This window comes from Marmota flaviventris, chromosome X (genome assembly GCF_047511675.1).
Source record: "Marmota flaviventris isolate mMarFla1 chromosome X, mMarFla1.hap1, whole genome shotgun sequence".
In the NCBI taxonomy this organism is placed as follows: domain Eukaryota; kingdom Metazoa; phylum Chordata; class Mammalia; order Rodentia; family Sciuridae; genus Marmota; species Marmota flaviventris.
In genome coordinates, this window is record NC_092518.1 from 97473199 (window position 1) to 97480194 (window position 6996).

The following is a 6996-nucleotide window of genomic DNA, read 5'->3' on the forward strand; positions in this document are numbered from 1 at the left end:
TATGGGCTGGGGATCAAAATCTTCATGAATTTCAGGGAGGCTTTAGGGACCCTGGAAATCTAATTTCTCCTCATAAAATAATAAATAATAAGATAATAAAATAATTCCCCTCTTCACAGCTCTATACCTCTGAAGGCAATAATATCATGATTTGGGGTTATATCAATAAATGTCTATTACTATTTAAAAGATGAAATTTTTCTATCTATAAACTCATATTTTTTAGTTCTTTTAGTCTAAAAACCATATTCCATGTTGTTTCCCCTTTCTCATGTTATTCTGTGATTTTCGTGGAACATGTCCTTAGTTATATCTTGAGATAGGTCTAGAAGAGGTAAATTTTTTTAAGACCTATATTTGAAAACAATCTTTATTTGAAATTAATACTGGATAAATAGATTTTTTTCTGAGCACAGGATTATAAATATGCAATCATTTTCCACTTGCTATGACATTGCTCCAAATTTTTAGTTTCCATTGTGATACTCAAGTGGTCCAATGCAATTCTGAATTCTACCCCCTTGTAAGTGACATATTTCTAGGAGTTTTTAGTATCCTATAGTTATTTTCCAGTATAAAGAAATTTAGTGAAAATGTGTGCTGGTCTGGAGGCTCTTTTTATTATTTTCGTTGGAAGGAAAGAGACACATGTTACGCCCTTTTAATCAGCAACCATGGCCTTCAGTTATGGGAAATATTCCTGAAGTAGTTCTTTTATATTTTTCCCCTACTTTATATTCTTTCTCTCTAGAATTTGTCAGACTTATTGATTGAGCCTATGGTTTTTACCTCATCTTCCTTTTACTTTTCTTTCGTTTTCTCAAAGGGGACAGTGTAGTGATTATGCAAGCCTTTCTCTGGAGCTAGGCTCCCTGGGTTCTATGATGAGCTCCATCTCTACTTGATTTTGAACTTGGAAAAGACATTTGTTCTCTTTTTGACTCAGTTTCCTCATGTGAGAATTGAATAGTGTCTACTGTATGGTTTCTGCTGTGAAAAGAAAATTATGAAATACAAATAAGTTCTCATGATAATGACCAATACATAATAAGGGCTATATAAAATTTTCTATTATCATTGTAATTATTACTCTGTTGCTTTGATGTTCTACCTTCTGTATTTGTCTTCAACTTTATCTTTAATATCTTTTAATGAATTTTAAAAATTTTGAATATTACTGAATTTGCATTAGACTTGAATTGAGTAGCACAGTGATAATAGTTAATAATACTGCACTGTATTCTTGAAATTTGATTAGAGTGTATCTTAAATGTTCTCACCGCACCAAAAAAGATAAGTATTTTAGGTATGGATATGTTAATTAGCTTGATTGTGGTAATCATATTACAATGCTTTCATATATCAAAATATGATGGCTGGGAACTGTGTCTCACATCTGTAATCCCAGCAGTTCAAGAAGCTGAGGCAGGAGGACCACGAGTTCAAAGCCAGCCTCAGCAACTTAGCGAGGCCCTAAGCAACTAAGTGAGACACTATCTTTAAACAAAATATAAAAAGAGTTGGGGATGTGGTTTAGTAGTTAAGTGCCCCTAGGTTCAATCCCCAGTACCAAAAAAAATATGTGCACTGTAAATATGTATAATATTTACTTACCAATTGTTCCTCAATAAAGCTGAGAAAAAGGATATTTTTCTAGTTTTTCAGTTGTTTTATTTTTTTTAGTTGTTGATAGACATTCATTTTATTTATTTATATGTGGTGCTGAGAATCAAACCCAGTGCCTCACATGTGCCAGGCAAGTGCACTACCGCTGAGCCCCAGCCCAAGCCACATTTTTCTTGTTATTCTGTTTTATATATCACTCTGTTCTTTTTTCATGAATGGTATGTCTTTTTATCTCTCTAAGGTGTTAGAGTTTTATTTTTTAAAGCTTTCTTATGATTTCTTATATTTTATCTGTTTCTTTTTGTGTTTTTCTGTTTATTCATTTTGGCCTGTATTTCACACTAGAAACTTTCATTAAGTTTCTTATTCTTGTCTCTCTATTCATATTTACAAGTAAAGAAAAAATTCTCAACTTATATGTAAGGGTGAAACTAAAAAACTATTTGAAAGCTCTTTGTTATTATGCTTATGTTGGAGCCAGAAAAAGGTTGATTATTTCATTTCAACTTTCTCTTCATCTTAGTGGGGTGTGTGTGTGTGTGTGTGTGTGTGCATGCGCACATGCCAGGGGTTGAACCCAGGGATACTTAACCACTGAGCCACATCCCAATTCCTTTTTACCTTTTATTTGGATACAGGGTCTTACTAAATTGATGAGGCTGGCCTGAAATTTGCAATCTTCTTGCCTCGGCCTCCTGAGTCACTGGGATTACAGGCATGTACCATTGCCACCAGGCTCAGCTCCTAATATCTTAGAAAAGCATTTCTTTCTTCCATCTGCCACTGTGCTTGGTCCAGCATCTGGGCCTTTTTAAAAATTACTTCAAAGAATAGATGCCTGTTACCTAACAAGGTGAAGAGGCAGTTCTGGAATTCCAGTTTCTCCTGATACAGTTTTAAATAACTTTCCTTTTTTTCCCCCTATAAATCCTTTCCCATCACCTTCTGAAATACTTGGTATTTCACACTCCTGATTCTTTCCGAGTTCTATGGCATGCCTGAATTTGCTTCTTGGTAGCATCTTCTGCAGGCATTTAGTTATTAGTTTTCTTACCTTTGTTCAGTCACTACTCTTCTAACCAGTTTTTGTCTTTCGAAATGTTTAGATTTCATATCATTTTGTCTCTTTTCGCATTTCCTTTGTCTTTGTGGGTCTATGCCTTTTCATTCCTCATAGCATTTACAGGCACAAGTTCTAGAACTAAACTTTTCAGGTTTGAAATCTTTATCAGCTGAGAGATTATGGGCAATTTAATTAGTCTGTATCTCTTCTTTATTTTTCTTTTCTCATTTATTTTCTTGTTGCAAGAGTGTAATAAGAAAGCACTTACATCATAGTATATGTAAAGTACCTGTTCAATAAATGTCACCTGCCATTGCTACTACTATTAACATTATTATTATATTATCATTGTCAAGAACTGCAGGTATAGCCCAGTGACAGAGCACATGGCTAGCATGCATGAAGCCCTGAGTTCAATCCCCACCATTGTTGAAAGAGAGAATATTATTATTGTTGTTATTTATGAGTTTCAGTTGGAAATAGAGATAAACATTCATTCAACTCACTGTTTAACCATAGTTTATTTTTAAAATATAGATAGATCAAGTGATGATAGCATTATTAATTGTCCTTGAGAACTTAGATGAAGAAGGCATAGCAATTGTAGGGAGTTTTTATAAATGATATTATTTCCTTAAAAGCCTGGAATGAATGAAGTTTAAACAATCAGGTACATAAATCTTTGCATTTTTAACTTTACTGAATTCATTATCAGCTTCATATTAATACTGTTTTCCCTTATACTAACAAGCAATTGTCTATGAAAATATATAAAACACAGGAAAATATCCAGAAATTGTATATGAAAATGTATATATATGAAAATATCCAGAGGCAGTAAGGGGGCCAGTTTATCAGTATCTTTGCAGAATTAGGAAATCTTTCTCAGAAGTACCCAAAAGATCTTCAGTCACCTCATTGGCCACAATTCATATGATTGCCCTTAAACCAGTCACTGGTAATGAAAATAGGGCCACAAAAAGAGGCCAAGATTGATCAAGATTTATGTCTGGGTCTGAGAAAAGAATTCTGAGTTCTCAAGTCATGTAGGACAGGAGTGGATACATGCAATAAATGTTTCTTTGCAAGAAAAAAAGAGGGAGAAGTGGATGTTTAGTAGGCAACCAACTGTTTAGCGAAAGTTATTCTTCAGGGTGTTCTATAAAGTCATAAATACTGAAACAAGACCTATAATTTTGATGAGCATTTCTGGAAAGAAAAAAGTTGATTTCCCCAATGGGTCTTTTCCTAGTAAGGATTCTGTCATGCCTAAGACCATGCTTATGGGTATTCAAATCAAACTGCTATTGTAACTGCTTAAACTAGCTTATCACAGTGTTGTAAATAGCCAGTTTTATCATTGAGACAAAACCAGGCAAACTTCCCCTAACTATTTCCTCCCTCTTCAAATATTATATATAAAAGCAATAAAAATTGTTTCAAAGAACTTTAACCATATTTTGCATTCAGATATAAACCTCAAGTCAGTACAGTTTCTTGACTCTTATCTATGCCCAAAGAGGTTCTGAGAAAAATTAAAGTCCCTTACCTGACTTCCTGAGTCTTCAGAAAATGAATTATTCTTCTCTAATTTGCCTAACACACTTTAGCGGGCTAATTACAATAATACTTTTACAGTTCAGCCTGCTTAAAAATCAAACTGTGCAAGTTGTGATAAACCTACTGGCAATGAAGAGGCAGCAAGATGTATTATCTCCAGATGCTCATGGGACTTCTTAAAGTTTGGAGAGTCACATCTGTTTCTGTTATACTTTGGTATTTTTCCATTCATTGTGGAAGCTCTTTGTGGCCCTGTTGACTTGCAGATATGCAAATGAGCTTTATTCAAGCATGCTTAGTCTCTGGGATGGAAAGTTTCCAAGCTGATATATAGCAGGAAGTCATAGTACATTCACCCTCAGAGACTGAAAAATGTATGCTGGGTCTCATAAGTTAACTTTCAATTTTGGAAAGAGACAGTGAAAACTTATGATATTTTCCAGTGTGCTTTGGACTGGGGAAGAGGTGAGACATTTTTCTACTATGGAAAGCACTGATAAGAATAAAAATAATGCCTCTAAATAAATCTAATGGAGAGTATTCTTCTTCTTCTTTTTTTAGTTTCCTGCTTCTTTTTCATCCAAGTTTCCTACCCCCCCAAATTCATTTAATTCTGCATTAGAAGAAAATATTCAGAAAGCTGTAAGCTGCAGAGACATTATTTTTGGCTCAAATACTTAACTGACATTAAAGATTAAAAATCATTAAAGTGATTTTTAAAAAAGTTTTGTTAATCTAGATGTACGCTCAGTTTTGTGATTATCATCATAGTCAAATCAACAATTTTAGATGGATTTGGAGTTAGAAGTCAGAAATGAGAGATAATTGAGCCATTAGTAGAACAACTATTTTTATAATCTAAAGAAGTGAGTTAACTACATATATCCACTCATATAGACAAGTTACTCACTGACACTGTGTCAAAGCCCCAATCCATTGGAAAATAATTGCTTCATTTTATCTCATAAACACTGCACATATGATTCATTTAATGTAAAGTTTCTTTACTTAGTGTTTGAATTTATCTACCTATAGGAAAGTTCAGTTCTCTGCTGTTTGTTAAAATTTATCACTTGAGAGCATGATAGATTTGTTTATTGGCTACATGTTGAGAATATACTATCTAGTACAAGAAACTGAGCCTGAGTTAAGCAAATTATTTTTAATTTCTATCTAATGGAGCATTGCATGCTTGTGTGCAATCAATTATATTTAACATTTATAAAATATTTAACATTTATAAAATATTTAACATATAGTACATTTGATATATGTCTAGTGCAAGATTAAATTTGATGCAAGATAGGTTAGTGTTAGAATACATGGTTCCTATAAGCAAAAATAGCCAACATGGTTTTAGCACCATTATGAAAACACAAATAGCCAGGATAGAAGTAGACCTCAAATGTATCAGCAAACTTTCCTTTATTCTGCAGTGGAGTCAATCAATATGGCACTGGAGGGCTAATTTTCTGGGTACGAAAATGGCTGGCAGTTATAGAAGGGGTTTGAGTTTTAGAGTTTACATTGAGGGAGATTTAATCATTGGAAACTGCAGATGTGATAGTCTAGATAGGAAAGAAATTCTAAAAAGCCTGGAACTCATTGTTACTGGGAAAAGCTCAGAACTCTATGTTCACTCCTTATCTTCTTCCTCTGGGACCCATTGTTATCCAGAGCTTCACTATTTGCTCTTCTTCTTCCAGGACTTATTGGCAATGGGAAAGGGTAAGAGTCCAGGGCCCAGTGTTTCAGTCTCTGCCTCCTTCCTTCAGGGCTCATTTTTCCTGGAAAAGGATTTACTGGGAGAGTTTTAATGTTTGGCTAATTTCCTTCTCTCCTCCCAAGCCACACTGTCTTTCCATTTTTTCCTGGGGACTGTCGTGTAGAAATATTATTTTGCATAACCCTTCAGTCTTTATCGCCAATTTCAGGTTAAATTTCTTTGAGAATATTATATCTGGAATGAAATCAGTAGTTTCGTTGTATTCCATGATGATTAAGCTATCCCATGCCCCAAATTCATAGGGTTGAAACCTACTCCCTAAAGTGATGACATAAAGAGGTGTGGCCTTGGAGAGGTGACTAGGTCATTAGAGTTCCTCCCTCATAAATGGGATCAGTGCTTTTATAATCAATGTCTGGGGGAGTTCATTCATCTCTTCTATCATGTGTGGAGGAAACAATATGGTACAATCCATGAATCTGAGAGAGACCCTCACCAGACATCAAAGCTGCTGGCATCTTGATCTTGGATATCCCAGTCTCCAGAACTGTGAGCAATAAATTTCTATTGTTTATAAATCACCAAGTCCAAGATATTTTGTTATAGCAACCCAAATGGACTAAGGCAGCCTATACTTGGAATAATGTGTTCATTTCTGTTTGTCACACTATGGAAAGTCATCTAGAAGCTAGAACTGTGTATATAGAAGCAGCCAATATGGAAAGCAGTATGGAGATTTCTTGGAAAATTGGGAATGGAACCACCATTTGACCCAGCTATTCCTCTCCTTGGTCTATACCCAAAGGTCTTAAAACCAGCATACTACAGGGACACAGCCACATCAATATTTATAGCAGCACAATTCACAATAGCTAAACTGTGGAACCAACCTAGATACTCTTCAATAGATGAATGGATAAAAAAAAATGTGGCATATATACACAATGGAATATTACTCAGCAATAAAAGAGAATAAAGTCATGGCATTTGCAAGTAAATGGATGGAGTTAGAGAAAATATA